General features: G+C 40.3%; 1 long non-coding RNA gene across 1 annotated transcript; it reads left to right on the top strand.

Moving 5' to 3' along the window:
- Positions 1-50: 50 nt before the first annotated feature.
- LOC109026895 (uncharacterized) lies at positions 51-9,723 on the top strand. The gene is made up of 4 exons (XR_002005948.3): positions 51-244; positions 5,122-5,269; positions 7,943-8,030; positions 8,871-9,723. It is a non-coding gene; the product is annotated as an uncharacterized lncRNA (long non-coding RNA).
- Positions 9,724-27,983: the final 18,260 nt, after the last annotated feature.

The following is a 27,983-nucleotide window of genomic DNA, read 5'->3' as shown; positions in this document are numbered from 1 at the left end:
TGGGGGCTGTTGCTCTCAGAGCTATACCCGGGAGGAACCTGCGCGTGAATGAGACGGCTGTCAGCAAGCCTACACTCAAAGGATTTACCCGGTGCAGAGAGCTCCAAGAGAACACCAGAGCCCCTGGTATTCTGGTTCACTTGAATTTGTCCTCCTGCCTATTCCATATTTTTTTCACACATATAATCATTTGTTTGCAGTCTGGAAATATAAAACCATTCAAGAAACGGAGGCCCAACTATTGGTAAGAAACTTCTAATCCACATTCGGTATCTCACAAGGTGTGTGGTAAGCAACTAAGTGATTTATCTTGCTCTCCTATGTCTGTTTGCTTCATAAGTTGTGTGTCCTTCCCGTTGGATGGAATCCATCTGTTGCTCTGCTTACAGTGTGCTATGAGCATTTGAAGTTCAATGCTAATAGAGAGGAAACACTTTTTAAAAAGTTCCTTTTTTTCTAGTTGTTTTTTTTTTGTCCAGCAATTCAGCAATTATTATGTTAGAAATATCAAATAATAATTCAGAAAAATAAAAAACAATGGAGGCCACCATTATTGTGGGCTTACTGTGGGTGAGGCACTGTATTTTACATGTATTGTCTCATTTGGTGGTCATAACAATTCGCTGTTGTATGTGTGTGTTTGTGTGTGTGTATGTTGGGAGGGAGGTCCTATTATTATCTCAATTTTACAGATTGGAACCTGCAGCTTAGAGATGTAAAGTCACCTTCGAGGACACACAGTTAGTGATTTGCAGAGCTAGGATTGAAGCCAGGAAATCTTAATCACGATGCCAAACTATGTTGTTAAAATTACTTTAAATTACTTAGTTCAGCGAAAGGTAAGTTGTTTATAGCACACACTGTTAATGCATGCCATGTAACAGTCCAGTATGAAAATCCAAAATAACTTAACTGTTCTCTTGGAAAGATGCTCAGAATAAAAGAGCCTCTGGCTGTTGTTCATCTCAAAAAAAAAAAATGTGGTTCAGCAAGAAGGTTAAGAACACTATCACTTTGCAATAACACGATATCACTTTATGGCAGAATTCTGGGTCATCGGAATTTTCCCTGGATCATTAATAAAGCACTGCTTGTCCAGACAACCCATGTTTATTGGTCCCTCTGAGCTAGAAAAGAAAAAAGGAGGGGAAAGGTCGTAGAGATGTGTGAAAGAGGACCTTAGGGAAAGAGACCAATCAGGGCTTCTCTCTGTCCTGGTGGAAATGAGTTCCAGCTCCTTTTTTGTTCCTGCTCTAAGTTACTTGGCATCCTTTTCTTCTCTCTCTTGTTTCTATTAACCTCCCTCAGGGCAGAATGATAGTCACAACAGCCAATTAGGGAGACACTGAAGGAAGAAGGTGCTCCACAGCTCCTTCATTGTCCACAGAGAAACAATCACCTCAGTGGGAAGGTGGTTTTAATTGGCCCTATTCCTTTCTTTTCCTCCCCTTCCTCCCCATCAATACCCTCTCAATCAAGTTCCTTGGCCGAAAGCTAGTGAGTTACCGGGGAACCAGAAAAGCACTAATAAGCTACCACTCAGGTGGTTTGAATTATTGTACAGGCAAAAAAACTCAAGTATTCTTCTGGGATTTGCTAGCTCTCATTTCTAAGCCCCATATGTACAGCAGTGTTTCCAAGGTGATCACCTTGGACCACCTGCATCAAGGTCACCTGGGAGCTTGTTAAAAAGGCAGATTCCTGGGCAAGGCCCCAGATTCGTGCAATCAGAATCTCTGAGGGTGATACTGGGAAGTCGGCATTTTTAACAAGCTCTCCTGGTTGTTCTGGAATACATCATAGTTTGAATACATCATCGTTTGAAAACCACTGCCTTGCAACTTGCAAAGTGCTTTTACATACAACACTAGACTCAAACATCAAATTCTTCAGAGGTTTATTTTCTTATTCCCCTTTTTGTGTTGCTGTTATTTTCCTCTCTAATCGGTCTAACATCTCAAAATCAGTAGGTCCTCTGTTAAGAAGACTGAATAAGCCAGAGTCAATTTCTCTGCCAAAGATGACAATAAAAAGAAAATAAAACAACCATTAAAAACCATTTAAGATGGGAAGTCAGATGACTTCTAGGGGGGACCCAGCATGGAAGAACTTAGTCTTAACTGACTCTGCATAATTTCTGGAGCAAGACTGAGTTCAAACCCTACTTTGTCACTTTGCCTCAGCTTCCTTGTCTGTAAAATAAGGGTAATAAAGCACTTACCTTATAGAGTTGTTGTTAGGGTTAAATGAATTAATAAAGGTAAAGTGCACAGGATGACTTTAAAGGGAGGGTTGTGGAGGGGGTCTCCGATTTTTAAACAGCCAGATCTCACGTGAACTAACTGAGCAAGAACTCGTTTGTCACCAAGGGGATAGTGGTAAACCATTCACGATGGATTCATCCCCATGATCCAATCACCTCTCACCAGGCCCCACTTCCAACACTGGGAATCACAGTCCAACATGAGATTTGGAGGGGACACATCCAAACCACAGCACCTTCTTTCTAGAAACAGTTCAGTACTGAGACAGTGCACGTGTAATCCTATTCCTCAGGAACATGCTTGCATATGCTTTTGTTGGACACTCACTACAGCTACAATGTAGGGGTTATTATACTACCCACTGGAAAGTATAGGCCAATTAAGATAGAGGACCATCCCTTACAGAGCCCACATGCTACCTGAGGATCAGGTACACACATACATACATGATGATAATGGATGTTGGGGTAAGAGGATGTGGATTGGTAGTTGAGGGACATAAATGCAGTAATAGGAGATGCAGACAAAGTGGAAAAATTAAACAAATCAACTCTCCTATACAGGGGAGGGGAGGCTTTTTCAGGTAAGACTTCCCACAGAAAATGATGTTTAGGCTTAGTCTTGTGGGATATGTAGAAGTTAAAAATATTAACTATTTCCTATGTGCCAGGCACTGCTCTGCATATTTTACACATTAATGCATTTAAGGCCAACAACCTTGTGAGCCTAGTTAGCCACTACCATTCTTTTACTGGACAAGAGAAAACTGAGGCACTGAGAGATTAAGTACTTTGCCTAAGGTCACACCACTAATGAAGGCGCAGAGCCATAATGGGTGGCAGTTTTGCTCCAGACTGTAATTCTCACTTTCATGCAAGGTAAAGGAGGTAGATAAAGTGTGCAGAGGTGAAAGAGCTCTGAAGTGGGGACACCCCAAAAGTCTGCATTGGATGGAGAGACGTGGCAGGATGTTAGGCTATGTAGCCAAGGGGGAACCCGTCATGAAGGGAGTCTGAGGTCCCCCTGGGAATGAACTTTTTTCTGTGGATAGTGGGTCGCCACAGGAAGGAGAGGGGCCCCATCAGATTGTTATAATAAAGTCAATCTGGCCTAGGCCAAGGGAAAAGGCCAGAAAAAGGAGACACTCTGGTTTTGTATAAAATTAAAACCGCCAATATTTACTGCCACTTTTTCTTTCCAAGATACTAAGAAAAAACCCAAACCTTAAATAGCAGAAAAGATACAGCTGCTCTGGCCTATATGCAGAATCCTTTACTACTATCTTCTGCATGATATACATCTGTGTTTACTCAAGTCCCAGATTTAATTGGATTTAAATAAGAATCTGAGCACAGTCACCCAGAAGGCCTGACATAAATAGAAGAGTATCAAGGGGTCGGAGAAGACACATCCTGTCTGCTTCTATAGAAAGCAGATTCAAGGATTCCCCACCTGCGTCTTCTTCCCCCTCCTGGTAAAGAGCTGCTCCTCATGTCACTAAGCAACAAATGTGCACTTGGGGAGTCCACATCTCATCACTCCCACTCTTTCTCTCTCCTCAAGAAACCAACTAAATGCTATGGTTTGGATTTATTTCTCTTGTTATCTTTATCAAGCATGATAAAAATGCTTTGTTCTACTTTTGGCTCTCACAAAGAGCCTGTTTCATCATCAACATAACTGTAAAGCTAAAATATGGTTGGGACGTTTGCCATCATTTTGCAGGTTTAGGTTGCCAGGCACACTTGCAGAACTTAATTCTTTGTTTTCTAACTACAGTTGCCTGCCTGCTTTTCGAGGAAGCTCTTAGTAGGTGAGAAGTGACCCAGGTATTGTGGCCTCATGATCTGAGCATAAAGGCCTCATATGCTCAGGGTTAACTATGTCTCTTTTATTCATGACAGTATACTATGCTTTGAAAAAAACATAAAAATAATTAAAATATTAGCCTCTAATTCTGCCACATAAAATAAGACTAATTGTTGCTAAAAGAGTGAAATTGAACTGTATGTGGCGACAGTATTTTTCCCTAATACTACCACTCCAAAAGTGTAGTATTAAGGAAATGGAATTGTCCTCTGAGAACTAAACTATAAACTACATCATTGTTCAGATGAGAGATATGCAAAATCGCCCTAAGAAACATAGGGACTCACAGGTGAGCAAGATGAGACTCATTTGATTAAGGATATTCATATATCTAAAGACTTAATGAATTAATTAGCCTGTGGATGGTGGAGCACAAATCCAGCCGAGTCACTGGGGCAAATACTGGCTGTGGCCATTAGGAACTGTCCATTAGAGGCTGTGTCTTTTCAGACTCCTCCCAATATTCACTTGTAGAGGAGGCACCCAGCTATCACAACCTGATGCCCCTAAACATTTGAATCATGCAATTAACTCCTCTCCGCTCTGATTCCATCTCTACCCAGTAACTTTCTGATGACAATTTGGCTTTCTGTGTGATTTACCCGTGGGAAGAATACAAGTGTTTGGCTACCTTGGTTGTTATTGATTCTCAGTGAAAATTAACAGTTGCTGTGCTGTGTTAGAGACTTGAACCTCCTAGGGCTTAGTCAGCATGAATTAGCACCCACTAATTGTCAGGGTTTGATAAGATGAGGCATCTGGATGTGTCAGGCTGTTGGCAGGAAGATAACTGATTCAAGTGGTGGCTCTTTGTGCGACCAGTGGTTGTCGATGGCCACACCTTGACAGCCCCACAAGGCTTTCTTGTGACCCGTATGTAGATTTCCCACCCTCTGGGCTTCAATTCCATTCCAGGATCTGCCCATCTAAGCAGTCAGAAAATCCTAGGAGCTCTCATTTATTGCCATTTCTCATACTTTGTTTTTAGGGTTTGCGTCCTCATCTGCCTTTCCAGACCAGCAGTTCCCAAAAGCCAGTGTGAGAACCATCTGCATCAGAGTGACCAGTCTGTGAAGATCAAGCATAAGAATGCCAGGACTCCACCCTAGATGTCCTTTATCTGGGGTGGTGCCCAGGTATCTATTTATCATGCTCTCTGGGTAATTCTGATAAGGAGCCACATTCCAGAATCCCTGTCTAGATAAGTAGTTCTCAAAATTGGCAACGCGATAGAATCACTCTTAGAAAATGTTAATGCCCAGGCTTTACCCCAGACTAATTAAATCCTAGTCTTTTTTTGGAGGTGAGACGTGGGCATGGGTGTTTGTAAAACACTCTCTAGGTGAGTCTAATGTATTGTGAGTGTTGAGAACTTTTGGCTCAGAACTGTGATTCTCAAAGTGTATTACCTGGAAACTTAAAATGTAAATTCTCAGATTAACTAGACCCTCTAAAGCAGCAACCCTGGGGAAGGGTCCCAGCAATCTGTGGCTTAAAGCTCTCTAGGTGATTCTGAGGCTTCATTGGCTTAGACTGTTTTGCAGAGCCTCCTCATTGACTTTCTGTGGCTAGTCTCTCTTTTCCCAGATCCGTCCTCCACAATAAAAATATTTTTGCCTTGTCACCCCACACTCAAAAGCATCCAGTGGCTCCATACTGCCTGCAGACATCCTTTGCCTGGCATTCATGCCTTCACTGGTCTACCCCAACCCTAGGCTTCAGTTCACTAGCAGAATAGGAGAAACCAGGCTTGCTGATCCCTAGACAGTGGTTTCCCATTTTGCTTATGCTGTTCCTTTGGTAAAAATCCTGGCCAGGCATAGTGGCTCATGCCTGTAATTGCAGCACTTTGGGAGGCCAAGGTGGGCAGATCACCTGAGGTCAGGAGTTCAAGACCAGCCTGTACAACATGGTAAAACCTCATCTCTACTAAAAATACAAAAATTAGCCTAGTGCAGTGGCATGCACCTGTAATCTCAGCTACTTGGGAGACTAGGGCATGAGAATTGCTTGAACCTGGGAGGTGGAGGTTGCAGTGAACTGAGATCACTCTAGTGCACTCCAGCCTGGGTGACAGAGTGAGACTTCTTCTCAAAAAAAAAATCCTGGAGAACAGGGAGCATGTTTGCAAATGCCACAATCCCTAACCTGGCATTGTTCACAGAAAAGGAAGTCCTTACACATTTGCAGTGTATGATTGTGCGAGTGTATGAGTGAGTGAGAGATTTTGTGCTTGTCTTTAACGCACCTCTACATAATCTATCACAGGTTCTCCATTCAGTCTGGAGAACAACTCACCTGAACCTTTTTTGTTTGTTTTTAAGCACTCAAGCCCATCAGGGCATGTGCAATATTCTGTTCCCACATTAAAACAATCAGTCTGATATGAAAAGTTCCTTAGAGATGGGTGACTGGAAGGAGGCAGGAGGGGACTCCTGGGGTATGGATAACGTTTAATTTCCTGTTGGGGGTGCTGGTTACATGTGTTCTCTCTACAAGAATTTATTACACTAAATACAATAATTTAAATTTTTCTGCCTGTGTGTCTTACTTCAATACAAAGTTACAAAAAATCTTTTCATGCAGTTGTTCTCCAGCTTCTCAAATTCTAATTTGACCAGAGCTTATCAAGCATTGGTGATGTGCCAAGAACAGGGCTGGTTGCTTTCATATTTTATTTGATTTTTACCTTCATAACTCTGTGAAGTGGGAACTGGCATTATTGCTTTTTACTCATTAGGAAGTGAGGCTTGCAGAAATGAAGAAACTTACCAAGTTCACACAGGTGGCCAGTGTCAGGATAAAACTGGAATCTAGTTATCGTATCACAAAGTGCTACAGTTTTCTTTCCGCTCCACTATGACTCTTCAAGAGAAGTCTTTAAATGGAGTGTATGAAGAAAAAATTATAATGATTTTGTTTTTTATTAGAAATCATCAAAGAAAACATTAAGTTGCCTTTTTAGTTTTCTTTCTTTTTCTTTTCTTTCTTTCTTTTTTTTTTTTTTTTTTTTTTTTTGTGAGACGGAGTTTCGCGCTTGTTGCCCAGGCTGGAGTGCAATGGCGCTACCTCAGCTCACTACAACCTCCACCTCCTGGGTTCAAACGATTCTCCTGCCTCAGCCTTCCAAGTAGCTGGGACTACAGGTGACTGCCACCACGCTTGGCTAATTTTTGTATTTTTAGTAGGCACGGGGTTTCACTATGTTGGGCAGGCTGGTCTCAAACTCCTGACCTCGTGATCCCCCCTCGGCTTCCCAAAGTGCTGGGATTACAGGCGTGAGCCACTGTGCCCGGCCCTTCGCCTTCTTAGTTTTCATTCCAGATATTTTGTTTTCCTTTGTCTCTTTGCTAAGATGGAAACTGATCACTAGTTTAAGGCAGGTTTAAATGTTGGGCAGTTGAAGCATTGTTTAAAAGTACGGCAGAGTCCTGGAGGTCCCTTCAGTGCCAAGAGGACCCTGGAGGTCCTGTCTGCATCTTCCCTGCCAGATTTCAGGGGGAGAGGCCAGAAAAGCCAGGGTGGTAAGAAAGGAATGTGGAGGTTTTGGCCAGTGGCTATTTAGTAACTGCTGCAGAAGTATTTCAATAGTGCATCTCCCGGTGTAGGCTGTGCTGCTGTGTGCAAGGAGAATACCAGCCCTGGGGTGAGTTGAACCTAAAGTAGAATATCGTCCTGCCCTGCACACACACCTTTGATGATAAGAGACTTTTCTCAAGGAAGAGTCTTGGCTTTACAATTGGCCATCTTGACAGTAACTTATAATTTGTTAAGAATTCACGCTGATTTTTCTTCACTAATGTCTACAGGCTTCCCGATTATTCTACAAACTCTACCAAATCCTTGTTCTTCGTTGCACAATTAGCTGTGAAACAGACAGAAGTTACCTACAATAAGGTAAGTGTGAAAAGGAGTCCTTCTGCCTATGAGTGTAAGGCAAGAAACAAGAAGGAAAAAAAAGAGAAATAGTGTAGAGTAGAAAGCAACAAGCAACTGACACCAGGAAAGGTCTCCTGTGCCCCACCGTGTATTAATCATTTTTATACATTTGGTGCCACTGTTACATATTGCTTTAATAACAGAATAAATGCTGAACATGAAACAAAATAAAATTGTTTAAGACTAAGCAATGGAAAAGGATTCAGGCCTGTGAGCTCAATCCAGCGTTGTTCCCAGTGAACTTACTTGGCAATCAAGAATAGTATATGACATCTCTGCTGTCTCAAAACTCCCACATAGTACATAGTTTGGAATGCTTAGAAAAAACTGGCCTGGTCCCCAACGAAACCCACATGTTACTACTGATTTTCTTATATCCTCCAGTCACCAATTAGAAATTAGAATAAAAACAACAAGAAAGCAATTTAAAAAATGGTCCTCCAGATGAAGTAGACCATGTGGCTGCTTACTTCACATTGATTCTTGCTTTCCTTTTTCTAAGAAAACCTTAAATTTCATTCGAGTGTGTACCTCACCGCCACTTCAGAGGGAATCTCGATTAGTTAGCTAGCACCATCCAATAGAAATATAGGAAGCCATATAAGCAATTTAAAGTTTTCTAGCAGTCACATTTTTAAAAAAGTAAAAAGACACAGGTAAATTAATTTTACTAATGTATTTTATTTAATCTATCTGAAATATATTGTCAATATAATCAGTATAGAAATTATTAATGAGCTATATTACATTTTTTTCATATTACGTCTTTAAAATCCAGTGTATCTTTTTCACTTACAGTGCATGTCATTTTGGACTAGCCATATTTCAAGGGCTCAGTATGGCTAATGGCCACCATATTGGACATCGATGGTCAAACCCATTTTACATTCCCCTGACAACTACGATTGGTGTGAGGCCTATGATGGCCCAACTAGGCTGACAGCAAAGATCTTTCCTGTTGGCAAAGATCATCTTTCTCTCTCCTGCTGGCAAGAACAAGAAAGAATAAAGGTCTGATCAATCCATGAGCTTTCTTGGGATTTATGAGGAGAACCAGACTTTGGATGAAACTGACATTGAAATGAGCAGGATGGAGAGAAAAATCCTTGGGGTTTGGTGACAATACTGGGCTGCTGATTAAACTTGGAGTTTGCCCTGACTCTGAACTTTCTATTTAGTGAGATAATAATTGTCTCAATTGTTTAAGCTAGCTTGTGTTGCTTCCAGCTAAAAGAGTGCCAGCTATATACAATGTGCAAGCTGACATGTTGTCATGCTCTGACACTGATGAACACACCCCCACAAGGCTGTGAAGTAGTAGGGGAAGAACTAACCTGCATGGAGTTGGAAGGGGGGGGAAAAACAAAATCAAACCATATGGAAAGCAGTTGAATTCACTGCATTAAATATACTTTTTAAAATGTACAACATAATAGCCATATGTTTAAGTCAGAATCATCTGCAAAGCACGCATGTTCACTTTCTGTTCCAGAGTCAGGCGTCTGAATTCTGTGAGCAAAGCCTAGAGAAAAAAACTAAGCCTATGCCAGATTTACAGGAATAGTTATCTTTATAAAGACTATATGAACTGTAATACAAAGTTACAAAGCTGAAGGCAAAGCTATTCAATAAAGCAAATGGCTCTCAAAGATATACCTTCAAGAGTGTGGTTCTATGTTTCCCACCTAGTGCTAAGTAAAACATACATTTCAATTAGAATTAGAATGTACTTCAGGAAGTAAATTATTAAATGACCTAGCACATTTTGATGTTTTTAAAAGCCCAAACTCCCAGCTGTGGAGAACAATGAGTCTTTAATGATAATTTATTCCCCTCTTGTTCCCATGATTGCTAGATAGCTGGGGGCCCTAGATACTTATTGGGCTCCAGGGACCCAATGTGGGCATTGTCAGAGGAGGATACCAATTAGCAGGTTTGGTTTCACAAAGAAGCAAAGATTGCCCTGAGGTGAAAAACTCTGTCTCAGAGAAAACACCCTTGAACTTGAATTGTCTTTTTTGCTCATCATTAGAAGTCAGCAAAGGATTTAGCCTCTCCCTCACCAATTCATTATCCACACTCTTCAGAAAATAAATAATAATAATAAAATAAAATATTTTCTCTTATTATGAAGGTGACAATAAAGACAGTAAGCTTACCACATACAGAAAAGAGAGTGACCACTTTCTACTAGTTTTAATGGCACTATCACTGCTTCCAAAAATTGCTTTAGGTCACTTACGACCCCTGGAGATAAACATCTGAGGATTCTGCATAAGGTCCTTAATGGGTGTTTTCAGGACAGCATAATTACCTGAGGCTTGTAAGAGTGAAAAGCATCAGCCTCAAGGTTACTGAATAATGTATGGTTGCCCGTTTGTCTATTAGAGAGAGATAAAGAAGAACAAAAATCCAGTCACCATATGAATCACAATTTTATTATCTTTTTCATTCATTTAATATTTCATTCAACACATCTGAAAGCACTTATTATGCACCAGGCACTGTACTAAGCACTTTAGATTCTAGTATGATTAAGACAGCAGAGTTCTACCCATTGAGATGTTCACAATCTAGGTGGGGAAGGACATGGAGAATGAAGAATAAGCAGACCATTAATTCCCAGAAAGGAGTAGGGTTACCTCTGGGCCCCTGCGGAGGTCAATGAAGCTTTGCCTATGGCGTTTAAGAGCTTTTCATTTTTCTCAGCAGCAGGGATCTGTCCATTCTATATCTCTTTTTTTTTTTTTCAATCTTCGAACATTTTATTACCTTTCTGGCTACATAGTGAATTCAGTGTCTTCATACTGACTGGTAGAAGATGGGAAGGAATTTTTCTTTTGCTTGGAAGTAAGTAACCATTTTTGGGTTGCTAAAGTCAATATTTAGCCCCTTCCCTGAGCACCCCCGCCCCTCAATCCCTATGCCCTGGCACCCATATAAATAAATAAATAAATAAATAAAATGTTTAAAAAACTAAGTCAATATTTATTCGTAAAATTATATCCTAGTCTTAAATAAGTTCAGACTTCAGAGCCAGACTGTCTGGGTTTGAAACCCAAGCTCTACTCTTACCAAATGTATGATGCTGACAAGTTGTCAAATCTCTGTGTTCCTCAGTTCCTTCATAATTAAAATGAAAAGTTCATAGGATAGTATGGATATATAAATATAAGTATAGACTTATTATGAGTATTGAATAAATGAACATACTAGCACCTGGCATACAATATTAATGGTATTATATCTCAATACAAAGGACTTACATTGCTACTTAGTGATTAGATTTGACAATCAGTAAGGAAAATGAATTTAAACATAACTGGTTCTTGAAAGTCCTTAGGAAGCAACATTTTTGGAGACCCACAGCCCACCTCTCAATATGTCTAGCACTGTCAATTTTTCCTTCAATGTTAAAACAAATTGTTGGTTTCTCGGATTGAACATTAAGTAGTATAGCAGGTTTGCCTGTAGGGAACATATCACACCAGAAGGCCACATTTTGAAACAACTTCATGTTGAGAGGCACCAAGAACTAAGCCTGATCTGAGAAGAGCAAACTTCCTTTTCATCTCATGGTTATTTAGTGAAATGGCAGGCCAGAATTGTGACCCAATTTAAGTGATTTGTTTCCTCCTCTTTGATCAACTCTTCCTTTTGTCTGTTTTTGCCAAGACACAATAATTGAATTTAGAAAAATTAAATATAAAGCAATGACCTTTTACTAACATCTTGAGGTGCAACCCTTATTAATTTTCATTTGGGAAAGATAACTCAAGTTGTGTCATGTAAGCCATAAGCCTCTTGGGTGGCTGAATAGGAACAGCTCCAGTCTGCAGCTCCTAGCATGATGGACGCAGAAGATGGGTGATTTCTGCATTTCTGACTGAGGTACCTGGTTCATCTCACTGGGACTGGTTGAACAGTGGTGCAGCCCATGGAGGTCAAGCTGAAGCAGGCCAGGGCATCGCCTCATCCAGGAAGTGCAAAGGGACAGAGGATTTCCCTTTCCTAGCCAAGGGAAGCCATGACAAACTGTACCTGGAAAAACCAGACATTTCCACCTAAATACTGCGCTTTTCCAATGGTCTCAACAAACAGTACACCAGGAGATTATATCCCATGCCTGGCTCAGTGGGTCCCTTACCCACAGGGCCTTGCTCACTGCTAGCTCAGCAGTCTGAGATCAACCTGTGAGGCAATAGTCTGGCAGTGGAGGGGTGTCAGCCATTGCTGAGGCTTGAGTAAGTAAAGCAGCTGGGGAAACTTGAACTGGGTGGAGCCCACCACAGCTCAGTAAGGCCTGCTGCCTGTTGACTCCTTCTCTGGGGGCAGGTCATAGCTAAACAAAAGGTAGCAGAAACTTCTGCAGACTTAAACGTCCCTGTCTGACAGCTCTAAAGAGAACAGTGGTTGTCCCAGCATGGCATTTGAGCTCTGAGAACAGACAGACTGCCTCCTCAAGTGGGTCCCTGACCTCTGTGTAGCCTAACTGGGAGACACCTCCCAATAGGGGCTGACTGACACCTCATTCAGGCAGGTGCCCTCTGGGACAAAGCTTCCAGAGGAAGGATCAGGCAGCAATTTTTGCTGTTCTGCAGCCTCTACTGGTGATACCCAGGAAAACAGCGTCTGGAGTGGACCCCCAGCAAACTCCAAGAGACCTGCAGCTGAGGGACCTGTTAGAAGGAAAAGTAACAAACAGAAAGGAATAGCATCAACGTCAACAAAAAGGACATCCACATCAAAAGCCCATCTGTAGATCACCAACATCAAAGACCAAAGGTAGATAAAACCACAAAGATGGGGAGAAACCAGAGCTTTTTAGAAAAGCTGAAAATTCCGAAAACCAGAATGCCTCTTCTCCTCCAAAGGATCACAGCTCCTCACCAGCAACGGGACAAAGCTGGACAAAGAATGACTTTGAAGTAGGCTTCAGAAGGTCGGTAATAACAAACTTCTCCAAGCTAAAGGAGAATGTTCAAACCCATCACAAGGAAGCTTAGGAAGATTAGACGAATGGCTAACTAGAATAAGCAGTATAGAGAAGACCTTAAATGACCTGATGGAGCTGAAAACTGTGCACAAGAACTATGTGATGCATGCACAAGCTTCAGTAGCTGATTCAATCAAGTAGAAGAAAGGGTATCAGTGATTGAAGATCAAATGAATGAAATAAAGCAAGAACAGAAGTTTAGAGAAAAAAGAGTAAAAAGAAATGAACAAAGCCTCTAAGAAATATGAGACTATAAAAAAGACCAAATCTACATTTGATGGGTGTACTGAAAGTGATGGGGAGAATGGAACCAAGTTGAAAAACACTCTTCAGGGTATTATCCAGGAGAACCTCCCCAACCTAGCAAGGCAGGCCAACATTCAAATTCAGGAAATACAGAGAACACCACAAAGATACTCCTCGAGAAGAGCAAACCCAAGACACATAATTGTCAGATTCACCAAGGTTGAAATGAAGGAAAAAATGCTAATGGCAGCCAGAGAGAAAGGTCGGGTTACCCACAAAGGGAAGCCCATCAGACTAACAGCAGACCTCTTGGCAGAAACTCTACAAGCCAGAAGAGAGGGGGGGCCAATATTCAACATTCTTAAAGAAAAGAATTTTCAACCTAGAATTTCATATCCAGCCAAACTAAGCTTCATAAGTGAAGGAGAAATAAAATCCTTCACAGACAAGCAAATGCTCAGAGATTTTGTCACCACCAGGCCTACCTTACAAGAGCTCCTGAAGGAAGCACTAAACATGGAAAGGAACAGCCAGTACCAGCCACTGCAAAAACATGCCAAATTGTAAAGACCATCGATGCTAGGAAGAAACTGCATCAACTAATGGGCAAAATAACCAGCTAACATCATAACGACAGGATCAAATTCACACATAACAATATTAACCTTAAATGCAAATGGGCTAAATGCCCCAATTAAAAGACTCAGAATGGCAAATTGGATAAAGAGTCAACACCCATCAGTGTGCTGTATTCAGGAGACCCATCTCAAGTGCAGAGACACATATAGGCTCAAAATAAAGGGATGGAGGAAGATCTACCAAGCAAATAGAAAGCAAAAAAAGCAGGAGTTGCAATCCTAGTCTCTGATAAAACAGGCTTTAAACCAACAAAGATCAAAAGAGACAAAGAAGGCCATTACATAATGGTAAAGGGATCAATTCAACAAGAAGAGCTGACTATCCTAAATATATATGCACCCAATACAGGAGCACCCAGATTCATAAAGCAAGTCCTTAGAGACCTACAAAGAGACTTAGACTCCCACACATTAATAATGGGAGACTTTAACACCCCACTGTCAATATTAGACAGATCAACGAGACAGAAGGTTAACGAGGATATCCAGGAATTGAACTCAGCTCTGCACCAAGCAGATCTAATAGACATATACAGAACTCTCCACCCCAAATCAGCAGAATATATGTTCTTCTCAGCACCACATTGTACTTATTCCACAATTGATCACATATTTGGAAATAAAGCACTCCTCAGCAAATGTAAAAGAACAGATATCATAACAAACTGTCTCTCAGACCACAGTGCAATCAAATTAGAACTCAGGATTAAGAAACTCACTCAAAACCGCACAACTACATGGAAACTGAACCACCCGCTCCTGAATGACTACTGGGTAAATAATGAAATGAAGGCAGAAATAAAGATGTTCTTTGAAACCAATGAGAACAAAGACAAAACGTACCAGAATATCTGGGACACCTTTAAAGCAGTGTGTAGAGGGAAATTTATAGCACTAAATGCCCACAAGAGAAAGCAGGAAAGATCTAAAATTGACACCCTAGCATCACAATTAAGAGAACTAGAGAAGCAAGAGCAAACAAATATAAAAGCTAGCAGAAGGCAAGAAATAACTAAGATCAGAGCAGAACTGAAGGAGATAGAGACACAAAAAACCCTTCAAAAAATCAACAAATCCAGAAGCTTGTTCTTTGAAAAGATAACAAAATTGATAGGCAGCTAGCCAGAATAATAAAGAAGAAAGAAGAATCAAATAGACACAATAAAAAATGATAAAGGGGATATCACCACTGATCACACAGAAATACAAACTACCATCAGAGAACACTATAAATGCAAATAAACTAGAAAATCTAGAAGAAATGGATAAATTCCTGGACACATACACCCTCTCAAGACTAAACCAGGAAGAAGTTGAATCTCTGAATAGACCAATAACAGGCTCTGAAATTGAGGCAATAATTAATAGCCTACCAACCAAAAAAAGTCCAGGACCAGATGGATTGACAGCCGAATTCTACCAGAGGTACAAAGAGGAGCTGGTACCATTCCTTCTGAAACTATTCCAATCAATAGAAAAAGAGGGAATCCTCCCTAACTCATTTTATGAGGCCAGCATCATCCTGATACCAAAGCCTGGCACAGACACAACAAAAAAAGAGAATTTTAGACCAATATCCCTGATGAACATTGATGCAAAAATCCTCAATAAAATACTGGCAAACCGAATCCAGCAGCACATCAAAAAGCTTATCAACACAATCAAGGTGGCTTCATCCCTGGGATGAAAGGCTGGTTCAACATATGCAAATCAATAAATGTAATCCATCACATAAACAGAACCAATGACAAAAAAACACATGATTATCTCAGTAGATGCAGAAAAGGCCTTTGACAAGATTCAACAGCCCTTCATGCTAAAAACTGTCAATAAACTAGGTATAGATGGGACCTATCTCAAAATAATAAGAGCAATTTATAACAAACCCACAGCCAATATCATACTGAATTGGCAAAAACTGGAATCATTCCCTTTGAAAACCGGCACAAGAGAGGGATGCCCTCTCTCACCACTCCTATTCAACATAGTGTTGGAAGTTCTGGCCAGGGCAATCAGGCAGGAGAAGGAAATAAAGGGTATTCAATTAGGAAAAGAGGAAGTCGAATTGTCCCTGTTTGCAGATGACATGATTGTATATTTAGAAAACCCAATCATCTGGCCAGGTGTGGGGACTCACACTTGTAATCCCAGCACTTTAGGGGGCTGAGGTGGGTGGATCACAAGTTCAGGAGATCAAGACCATCCTGGCTAACATGGTGAAACTCCATCTCTACTAAAAATACAAAAAAAAAAAAAAAAAAAAAAATTAGCTGGGCATGGTGGCAGGTGCCTGTAGTCCCAGCTACTCAGGAGGCTGAGGCAGGAGAATGGCATGAACCCAGGAGGCAGAGCTTGCAGTAAGCCAAAATCATGCCACTGCACTCCAGCCTGGGCGACAGAGTGAGACTCCATCTCAAAAAAAAAAAAAAAAAAAAAAAAAAAAGCAAGAAAGCAAGAAAGAAAAGAAAGCCCCATCATCTCAGCCCAAAATCTCCTAAAGCTGATAAGCAACTTAAGCAAAGTCTCAGGATACAAAATCAATGTGCAAAAATCACAAACATTCCTATACACCAATAACAGACAAACAGAGAGCCAAATCATGAGTGAACTCACATTCACAATTGCTACAAAGAGAATACAATACCTAGGAATCCAACTTACAAGGGATGTGAAGTACCTCTTCAAGGAGAACTACAAACTACTGCTCTACAAAATAAAGGAGCACACAAAGACATGGAAGAACATTCCATGCTTATGGATAGGAAGAATCAATATCATGAAAATGGCCATACTGCCCAAGGTAATTTATAGATTCGATGCCATCCCCATCAAGCTACCAATGACTTTCTTCACAGAATTGGAAAAAACTACTTTAAAGTTCATATGGAACCAAAAAAGAGCCCGCATTGCCAAGAGGCTGGAGGCATCATGCTACCTGACTTCAGACTACACTACAAGGCTACAGTAACCAAGACAGCATGGTACTGGTACCAAAACAGAGGTATAGACCAATGGAACAGAACAGAGGCCTCAGAAATAACACCACACATCTACAACCATCTGATCTTTGAAAAACCTGACAAAAATGAGCAATGGGGAAACGATTCCCTATTTAATAAATGGTGCTGGGAAAACTGGCTAGCCATATGTAGAAAGCTGAAACTGGATCCCTTCCTTACACCTTATACAAAAGTTAATTTAAGATGGATTAAAGACTTAAATGTTAGACCTAAAACCATAAAAACCCTAGAAGAAAACCCAGGCAATACCATTCAGGACATAGGAATGGGCAAGGACTTCATGACTAAAACACCAAAAGCAATGGCAACAAAAGTCAAAATAGACAAATGGGATCTAATTGAACTAAGGAGCTTCTGCACAGCAGAAGAAACTACCATCAGAGTGAACAGGCAACCTACAGAATGGGAGAAAATTTTTGCAATGTACCCATCTGACAAAGTGCTAATATCCAGAATCTACAAATAACTCAAACAAATTTATAAGAAAAACATCAAACAACCCCATCAAAAAGTGGGCAAAGATATGAACAGTCACTTCTCAAAAGAAGACATATATGCAGCCAATAGACACAAGAAAAAGTCCTCATCATCACTGGTCATCAGAGAAATGCATATTAAAACCACAATGAGATACCATTTCACAGCAGTTAGAATGGCGGTAAGTAAAAAGTCAGGAAACAACAGATGCTGGAGAGGATGTGGAGAAAAAGGAAGGCTTTTACACTGCTGGTGGGAGTGTAAATTAGTTCAGCCATTGTGGAAGACAGTGTGGTGATTCCTCAAGGATCTAGAATGAGAAATACCATTTGACCAAGCAATCCCATTACTGGGTATATACCCAAAGGATTCTAAATCATGCTACTATAAAGACACATGCACAGGTATGTTTATTGTGGCACTATTCACAATAGCAAACACTTGGAACCAACCCAAATGTCCATCAAAGATAGACTAGATTAAGAAAATGTGGCACATATACACCATGGAATACTATGCAGCCATAAAAAAGGATGAGTTAATGTCCTTTGCGGGGTCATGGATGCAGCTGGAAACCATCATTCTGAGCAAACTGTCACAAGGACAGAAAACCAAACACTGCATGTTCTTACTTATAGGTGGGAATTGAACAATGAGAACACTTAGACAAGTGTGGGGAGCATCACACACTGGGGCCTGTAGTAAGGTGGGGGGCTGTGGGAGGGATAGTATTAGGAGAAATACCTAATGTAAATGATGAGTTAATGGGTGCAGCAAACCAACATGGCACATGTATACCTATGTATCAAACCTGCACATTGTGCATATGTACCCTAGAACTTAAAGTATAATAAAAAATAAATAAATAAAATTAAATTAAAAAATTTTTAAAAAGACATGATAGTGCTTCTATTCTGAGATGTGGTGTGTTACTATTCCCCATATTATTTCAAATGATAGCAATATTAAAACAATTTTGTATTATACTTCCCTGAAATTAGCACAATCAGGCTACTCTTTTTTGCCTTCAAAGCTAAGACCTTGACCCCAAACCACCACCATCTCTCACTCAGGTGGTGGCAACAGTCTCCTAACTGATCTCTTAGCCTCTAGCTTTGTGCCTCTCTTCCCCAACAAGAGGAAATGCAATAGCCAGAACAGCCTTACAAGGTCCCTTTTGTTCAACACCCTACAATGAGCCTCAGTTCATTCTCAGTAAAAGCCAAATGTCTTCCTTCTCTTTTTAATTATCTAAGTTCATTTTATTTTCCAGGATATGGTTTATCTTGAAATTCTATGGGTGCAAGAAAAAAATGTGACTGCTGCTGTTGTTGCGTGGAGTATTCATATACAGAGTATGGCATCTATCTTGTTGGTTGATTGTGTTTTTCAAATCTTCTATGTCCTTACCCCAAACTCCCAATCCTCCCGTTATGCTTATCACCTTCTAATGCAATATATGCTTACTTAATATGCTTAGTGTTTATTGTCTATCTTCCCTTGTTAGAATGTAAGCTCCACAAGGCAGGCATTATTGATTGTTTTGTTTCCTGATGTATCTCATTTTTCTGGAACTGTGCCTGGCACATAGGAGTGCACAGTAAATATTCATTGAATGTTTGAAGAATGCTCCATCCCAACCAAAGGTAGGATAAACCAGTTACTTATCTATTTATTTTGAGACGGGGTCTTGCTCTGTATACAGGGTGGAGTGCAGTGGTGTGATCATAGCTCACTGCAGCCTCAACCTCCTGGCTCAAGTGATCCTCTTTCCTCAGCCTCTTGAGTAGCTGGCACTACAGGCATGCACCACCATATTTGGCTAATTTTTTAAAAAATTTTTTGTAAATATGGGGTCTCAACATGTTGCCCAGGCTAGTCTCAAACTTCTGAGCTCAAGGGATCCTCCTCTCTCAGCCCTCCAAATGGTTGAGATTATAGACATGAGCCACTGTGCCCAGCCCAGCTATGTTTATTTCTATGCCCTTTTCTTCCCTTTATTATTCTATCTCACACACAAATATGTCTTTTACTCTGATGTCCCACTGATATGATATCAATCTATTTTAGTCAACATTTTTTATTCTTATGGGTTATATAATTTTTTAGTCTTAATATCATTTGAGGGTGGATCCAAGATTTGGGGGCCCTCTTCAAGTAAAAGAATGTGAAATTAAAAACACAAAAACTGCTTGGAAAGAGGCTCTTCACTCTCATTCATTCCAGCTATCATGTTGAGATGCAAGACACCACTCCCCTTTCTTTCCACTGTGGAAGGAATTTCAGATAGTAGAAAAGAGGGGCTTCCACTGATAATTTCCTAGCATAAGCTATGATGTTGATGATAAACAAGATTAAATTAAAAGGCAAAGAGAAGAAGAAGCAAAAAAAGTAGTTTGATTCTGCCAACACATAACAAATTAAAGTGATTTACCCGAACCACTTAAGGTTAATTACAATGAAGCACAATGTAGACTGTGAATGTCATTAGTCTGATAGATTCACTTTGGCTGCCACAGAAGCTAGCATTTGATTCTGTGCTGAGCTAAGGAGTTTCTTCAGCTTCTGGCACACAACCCAAAGCTTGCCCTCCTCCTTGTTTTGTTTTTTTTTTTTCATTGTTGTTAAAATCAGTGGAACACTGGAAGAGAGGGAAAGGAAGAGAGAGAATCAAAAGCATGGAGGCATATAGCAATCTGAGGAAAGGAAGAGGTTGAAGACATTAATGTAGTTATCTATAGCCCCAGTTGAGTTTCTGTTCATCTCCCTTCAATACCCATTCTCTATCCAAATAGTGATGTGGTGCTTTGTTTAATTAATTGTTTAATAGAAGTCTTCTCTCCTAGATTGGAAGCTTCCTAAGAGCAAAGGCCTCATCCACCTCCCTCCTGCTCTCCCTGCAACATGTCACCCTCCATGTGTCTGGCACATTAAAGGGTTTCAATCAATAATTGATGTGTGAATTCCTTTTACGAATGAGTAAACAAATTGAAGAAAATTTGGCTCTTAGAATCCCCCACTTGGTAGAGCATCTCCTTAGTCCTGTTTTCTTTATTTCATTTATTTCCACACCAAGGATTTCTTCTGCTCCTTATGCCCAAGGCTGGAAGACTTAAACCCCTGAATGGGAAAGTGCCTTATAGCAACTGCCTTCATCAAAACGAATTAGACCATAAAGACATCTAGTCTGCACTCTCTCCTACCTATCACTTTCATTTTATTTGTAATATGTTAATAATACATGCAGAGCAGGATAAATGAAAAATATTACAATATGTTCTGTTTACCTAATGTGAGCATACATTTGGCCAAGTAACTGTGAAATATTTGATATTTTCACAGGAAAACCAATGACTTTCAGTCTCTGAAGTTGGTGCTTTGGTTTATTTGACACATTTTCCATAGTCATGTCACCAGTAATTTTAGACATCCCAGGGAAGAAACATTTCTCTTCCCCGAGTTCAGTAATTGTCATCTGAAGGTCTGAGAGCTGTACCACTTACTTCTTGATTGTTTGGTTAAAGAAAAAGTTGTATGAAATGTCCTTTCTATTTTCAGAATATACATTTAACATAGAAAACCTGCTGGTAATTGCGCCAGCACTTAAACGCTATTGTTTCTTGGAAAGGGCCTATTCTGTTGCATGTGCCTTTTAAATGTAACATCTTTAAAACTTGAGTTCAAAGGACTGCCTCTCCTTTCATTAAACTGTAAGGACTTTGGAATGCTGTAAATTCATGTTCCCAGTAATTCTGGTCCTGGACAAGTTTCCTCTTCAACACCCCCTGTCCTTTGTTGTCATCTCTCTTCTCAGCATCCTTCTGATGTCCAGCTTTGTGTTTCCTGCTATGGACATTTCCTGAGATCACTTGAGCTTATGTTCCGTCTCCGAGAGAAAGCTGATGAGAATTAGTCATCCATGAATGTGATTATGGATGATCATAAGCCCTTCTCAGTTGAGGTATTGCAGCTTAGCAGGAGACTTTTGAAATATTATCACTTTGCACAGTATGATTTTACCCAATATTCACAACAACCCTGTGAAGGAGAAGATGTGGCTAGAAATATTTCCATTTGTAGGTGACAACACTGCATTTCTGAAGGGCTAAATGATTTGCTGATGGTGATGTTACAGGACCCCAGGGTTTCTGCACTATAGTTCCTTCTGTGGTCACCAGAAAGATGTTACAGGACCCCACCACTTACCCAAAGTCAGCCTTTGGGTCAAAGGTTTCCTCACTATAGTCCCTTTAGGTTTTGCCAGAAAGATGTTATAGGAAAGGGGTCCGGATCCAGACCCCAAGAGAGGGTTCTTGGATCTCATGCAAGAAAGAATTCAGGGCGACTCCGCAGTGCAAAGTAAAAGCAAATTTATTAAGCGAGTAAAGTGGTGAAAGAATGTCTACTCCATAGACAGAGTAGGATGTTCCTGAAAGTAAGAGTAGAAACACATCCACCCTAAGTACAATACTTGTATATATGGGGAGATGTGCTCCGCTACAAGGATTTGTGATAAAGGATTAATTTGCTTGATTACTATATTTTGCAAGAATCGATATTATTATCTTTAAAGCAAAATTAGGAATGCCTTTGTTCTCCAGATATCGGGATATCTGGACACGCCCAAGTCTGGGTCTGTTTAGCAAATATTATTAATTTGTTCCCTTAACCATAGACATCTAGAGGCTAGGAATGACTAACCTTCTGGAAATGCAGCCCAGCAAATCCCAGCCTCATTTTCCTAGCCCTCACTCAAAATAGAGTCGCTCTGGTTCCAACACCTCTGACAGTGACACAAAAAGTAGCAAAGTCTGAACTGAAAACAGGCTGAGTCAAGATACTTTTGCATTTTTCTATCATCAGGTTACTAGCATCTGGAACGATCAGATTACAAAATTGTAAGCAAAATAGTTGGCAAATAGGAAGGACTGTGGCTGCATGCTAATCTTTCAGCCCTTCCCTGATCTTTGACTCCTCTCGCTTCTTTGATTTCACATTCCCCTTCTCCTCCTTTTCTAACAGAATCTTCTAGTTTCCTAAGCAGATTCCTTTCTCTCTGTGTCCCTTGGAGTATCCAGGGGTTTTGGCCCTCTTCTTTGTTCACTTTATACTGTCTACATGTGTCACCTTAGGTACATCTTTGGTTTAAACCATGATCTTTAGGTTGATGACTTAAAAAACCCAAATCCTGAACTTAGGTAAGTCTTTGCTGAGTACCATGATGGTGCACGCAATTGCCTACAGGGTAACTATTCTGGATAGTCAACTATTACTCTAACAAGACATGGCCAACTCACCAGCCATCTTACAGACTGAACATTTGTGTGCCCCCCACATCCATATTTTGATGCCCTAATCTCCAATGTGATGGCATTAGAAATTGAGGCCTTTGAGGGATAGTTAGGTTTAGATAATACCATGAGGGTGGAGCCCCTAGTGATCGCATTAATGCCCTTACAAGAGAAAAAGAGATACCAGGGTGTCTTCTCTTCATCAGGTGAGGATACTGTGAGAAGATTACCATGTGCAAGCCAGGAATTGGACCCTCACCAAGTTCAAATTTATCAGCACCTTGATCTCAGATTTCCCAGCCTCCAAAACTATGAGAAATAAATGTCTGTTGTTTAAGTAAAAAATACTGGTGTTTGCTATTTTGTTATGGCAGCCTGAGCAGACTAAGACAAGATGCACTCCCCACCTGCTACCCTCATCTATTGCTTACAATATGAAATTACAACTTTGCTATTAGGCCATTTTCCAATTTTTTCACCTATTGATCTATCTGACTATAGTTTGGATATTTGATCCTTCAGACTGCATGTTAAAATTTGATGCCAAAGTTAGAGGTAGAGCCTAATGGGAATGTTTGGGTCATGGGGGTAGATCCCTCATGAATGGCATGGTACTGAGCTTGTGGTACTTCCTTGTGGTACTGAGCTCTCAACTGAGCTTGTGGTACTGAGCTCTCAACTATATTAGTTTCCATGAGAGTTCCCCTGAGAAATGGTTGTTGAAAACAGCCTGGCACCTCCTCCTCTCACTTGCCTCCTCTCTCACCATGTGATCTGCACATGTTGGCTCCCCTTCACTTTCCACCATGATTGGAAGCTTCTTGAGGCCCTCATCAGAAGCAGATGTTCTCACCATGCTTCTTGTGCAGCCTGCAGAACTGTGAGCTAAATAAACCTCTTTTCTTTATAAATTACCCAGTCTCAGGTATTCCTTTACAGCAACACAGACTAAGACAAAAAATTGGTATCCAGAGGTGGAGTGTTACACTAAAGATACCTGAAAATGCAGAAGAGGCTTTTGAACTGGGTAATGGGTAGAGATGGGAAGAATTTGGAGGGCTCAGAAAAAGATAAGAATTTGAGAGAAAGTTTGGAACTTTTTAGAGATTAGTTAAGTGGTTGTGATCAAAATGCTTATAGAAATACGGTCAGGAAAGGCCGTTGATGAGGTCTCAAATGGAAATGAGGAACTTACTGGGGACTGCAGCTATCACCCTTTTTACATCTAGCGAAGAACTTGACTACATTGTGTGCATGCCCTAGGGCTTTGCGGAAGGCTGAACTTAAGATTGATTTGACTAGAGTATCTGACAGAAGACATTTCTGAGCAGCAAAGGGCTCAGGCTGCTGTGTGGTTACTTCTAACTGCTTATGGTAAACTGGTAGAGAAAAAGCAAACAGAGTGGAAAAATTCGGAAAATTCACATCCTGGCCATGTGTTAGAGGAGAAAAGAGCATTTTCAAGATAGAAGTCCTAGGGTATTGGGAAGCAAGCACTTGCTAGAGAGATTAGCAGAGATATAAGGCAGGCAGGTGCTAATAGTCAAGACAATGGGGAAAAGTTCCCAAAAGCATTTCTGAAAATTTCAAGGCTGAGCCTCCCATCACAGGCCCAGAGGCCTAGGAAGACAGAACGGTTTCAAGGGCCAGGCCCAGGGTGCTGCTGTCCTTTGCTACCTGGGCATTCTGCTCTCCACATCCTGGCCACTCTGCCTCCAGACACGGCTCAAATAGCCCCAGGTACCACTGGAGCCACTGCTACAAAGGGCACAAGCCATAAGCCTTGGAAGCTTCCATGTTGTGTTAGGTCTGTAGGTGTGCAGAATGCAGGAGTGGTGGTGGAGAATTGGCACCTGCCACCTAGATTTCGGAGGATATAGCAGAAAGCCTGGGTGCTCAGGCAGAAGACTACCACAAGAGAGACTACTCTGGTGGAGAGTCCCCATGGCAAGACTACTAGGACAATGCTGAGCAGAAATATGGGATTGGAGCCCTCGCAGAATCCCACTGGGGAACTGTCTAGTGAAGTTGTGGGAGCAGGACCACTACCTTCCAAACCCCAGCGTTATATAGCCACTGGCAATGTGCACCTTCAGTCTGGAAAAGCCAAAGGCATTTAACTCCAACCTGTGAGAACTACCATGTAGGCTGCATCTAGCAAAGCCATGGAAACAGGGCTGCTCAAGGCCTTGGGTGCCCACTCTTCTCACCAGTGTGCCCTGGATACAGAATGTGCAGTCAAGAGGGATTATTTTAGAGTTTTAAACTGTAATATTTGCTCTGCTGGGTTCCATACTTGCGTGGGCCCTGTTACCCACCATTTTGGCTGATTTTTTCCTTTTGGAATGGGAATATTTACCAATGTCTGTTCCATCATTGAATCTTGGAAGCAAATAACTTGCCTTTGATTTATTTCTTTTTCTATCCCTTCACTTTCAATCTATGTATGTCTTTGTAGGTGAAGTGAGTTTCTTGTAGGCAGCATATAATTGGGTGTTGTTTTTTAATACATTCGGCCACTCTGTCTTTTAATGGGAGAATTTAACTTTGATTGCAAAAAAAGAGACAAACAAACAAAAAACTGCACACATTAACTGCCTTCTCCCCAACATTTTGAATTTTTGATGTCACAATTTGCATTTTTGTATGGCCTGTCTCTTAACAAATTGTTGTAGCTATTATTTTTCACAGTTTTGTTTTTTAGTTTTCTTATAAAGATATAAGTGGTTTAAACTTCATGATTATAATATTAGTATTGCAAAATAACATCACTTGTTTTTGAAGTCTGCCAAAGTGATGTTAATTGTAGTACCACTCAGCAAGTGATTTAAACTTACATTAGGTATTTACATTAATAAAAAGTCCCTCTGCTTTCAAATACCTCAGGCAGAGCCAGATGTTTCACTATTTTACCAGGATTCTGCTTATTCCATAGGTTCTCCCTCTTCTCTTTAAGCTGTTTTTAACTGTGTGCCCCTCACCCATGAATTTCCTGTTTCTTTCTTGTGCAAAGCAGTTTATTTCTCTCTGGGTTTTGTGGTCTCCTTCCCAACTCTTGGATATGCAGCTCAACCAGTACAAATTAATATTGCAAAATAATTTACAGAATGCTTTGCAGCCTAAATGCTTAATCTCAATTAGGTGCTGGAGAAAAATAGCAATATCTTGAAAGCCCTAAGGTAGAAATCAGGGATGAGCTTTAATAACTATTTCTTCTCCTCTTCTTTTCTTTTTTCCTCTCTTCCCCTCTCTGCTCCTTCCACCCTGCCTCCTTCCCCACTGGATAACACAAACCTTCTGAGAAGCACAAGAGAGATAAGTTATATACCTGAGAAAATACATATATATTTGACGATGTGCTACAGAACTGCTTTATTCATTACACATTAGTTACTGTTCCCTTTACTATTGACTATTTGGGAATGATGAATCCTTAAAAGCTTACTGCAATGTTAGGTTTAGTGCTTGAGCAAAGATAACTAACTTTGATGTTGTACTTGTTTAGAAATATTAACACTTCTTATTCTATATTTTAGCATTATAATTAAAATTAATCTTTAAAAGTCACACACCACACAAACATACAATGGAGTAAGTTCACTTAGAAAATGATGCCTTTTCACTGTTTTTTTTTGTATACTTTTAAATGAACCACCCCAAAATATTTTACCCCAAAATATACTTCTTTGACATATTTCAAGATAACTATTCACAGTGGCAAGAAACACAGAATAGCTAAAAAGATGCTTTTGCAGGGAGGAGATTTGCATCTGTAGAGAAAATCTGCATTGGTGCGTCCAGATCTTGGAAAGGTTAACTCAACCGCAGGCTACTGTCTATTCTTTCTGAGAGCTGCTACATGTGAGGTTTCATCTGCATAGCAAGACTGCCTTTGCCCCATGACTTTTTTCTCTCTTCCTCCCATAACTTGCCTTGCCATGCTCCAAGCCCCTGTTCTTTCTGTAACTTCAAGATGATATAAAAGTATCAACCATCTGGCCCTCTCTTTGTGTTTTCCTATTTTGTATGACTCTTCGGTGCACATTAACAAATTTGGTATGTCTTCTCTTATGAATATGCCATCTTTCAGTTGATTTTCAGTGAAACTTCAGAGGGTAAAAGGAAAGTTTTCCCTTGGCCCCTACACTTCTAACAGATTAAAATAAAATTCACATACCATAAAATTCTCACTCTTAAAGTGTAAAATTCTGGGGCCTTCAGTGTATTCACAAGGTCATGTAACTATCACCACTATCTAATTCCAGAACATTTTCATCACCGCAAAAATAAATCTATTATAATACCCTTGAGCAGTGCCTCTCAATTTCTGTCTTCCCCCAGCTCTGCCAACCACCAATTTCTTATCTGTCTCTATGGATTATCCTCTTCTGGGCATTTCATAGAAATGGAATTATACAATATATGGCCTTTTATATCTGGCTTCTTTCACTAACCATAATGTTTTCATAGTCATCCATGTTTTAGCATATATCAGTACTATTTATTTTTATGGATGAATAATATTCCATTTATGGTTATTTATGGACATTTTGATTATCCATTCATTAGTTGATTTGAGTTGTTTTCACTTTTTGGCTATTATGAATAATTATTCTATGAATATCCACATGCAAGTTTTTGTGTGAACATATGTTTTCAATTCTCTTGAATATATACCTAAGAGTGGAATTGCTGAGTAACTCTATGTTTAACCACTTGAGAAAGTGCTAAACTGCTTTCTAAAGTAGCTGTTTGATTTAAAATTCTCACTAGCGTCACAAAAAATTATATTAGACGGTAAAAATGCATTTGTAATGCAATGATAAATCTATTGCATTGAATAGAATTAAACAGACAAGAAATACTTTATTCAAGACTATTGCAATAAGAGAAATTGAACTGAACTTTGAGTACAACAGGGGCAACTGGAGATTTATAGCAATGGGCAGAGTGAGGGAGTCCATGAATGGAAGAGTACCAAGAGGAACCTGGTTGGACACCAAGGGTGCATGATTCTAGTTAAACTGGCTTGGCACAATTTTTGCTAAAGTGGGCTCAGCACAGCAAGGAGAGCAGGTTAACAATAATGCCTAATAGAGAAGAGGCCTAAGAGGAGGCTGGCTAAAGTTTGACCAAGGAGGGAGTCCAGTACTATATAAGGGTTCCAGCTCCACATCCTCATTAACACTTGTTTTGTCTGTCTTTTTTATTGTAGGCATCCTAGTGGGTGTAAAGTTGTATCT

The sequence above is a fragment of the Gorilla gorilla genome, chromosome 4, assembly GCF_029281585.2.
Source record: "Gorilla gorilla gorilla isolate KB3781 chromosome 4, NHGRI_mGorGor1-v2.1_pri, whole genome shotgun sequence".
NCBI classification, from domain to species: domain Eukaryota; kingdom Metazoa; phylum Chordata; class Mammalia; order Primates; family Hominidae; genus Gorilla; species Gorilla gorilla.
Note: the sequence above shows the minus strand (reverse complement) of the source record. Positions and strands in the feature narration are given on the sequence as shown.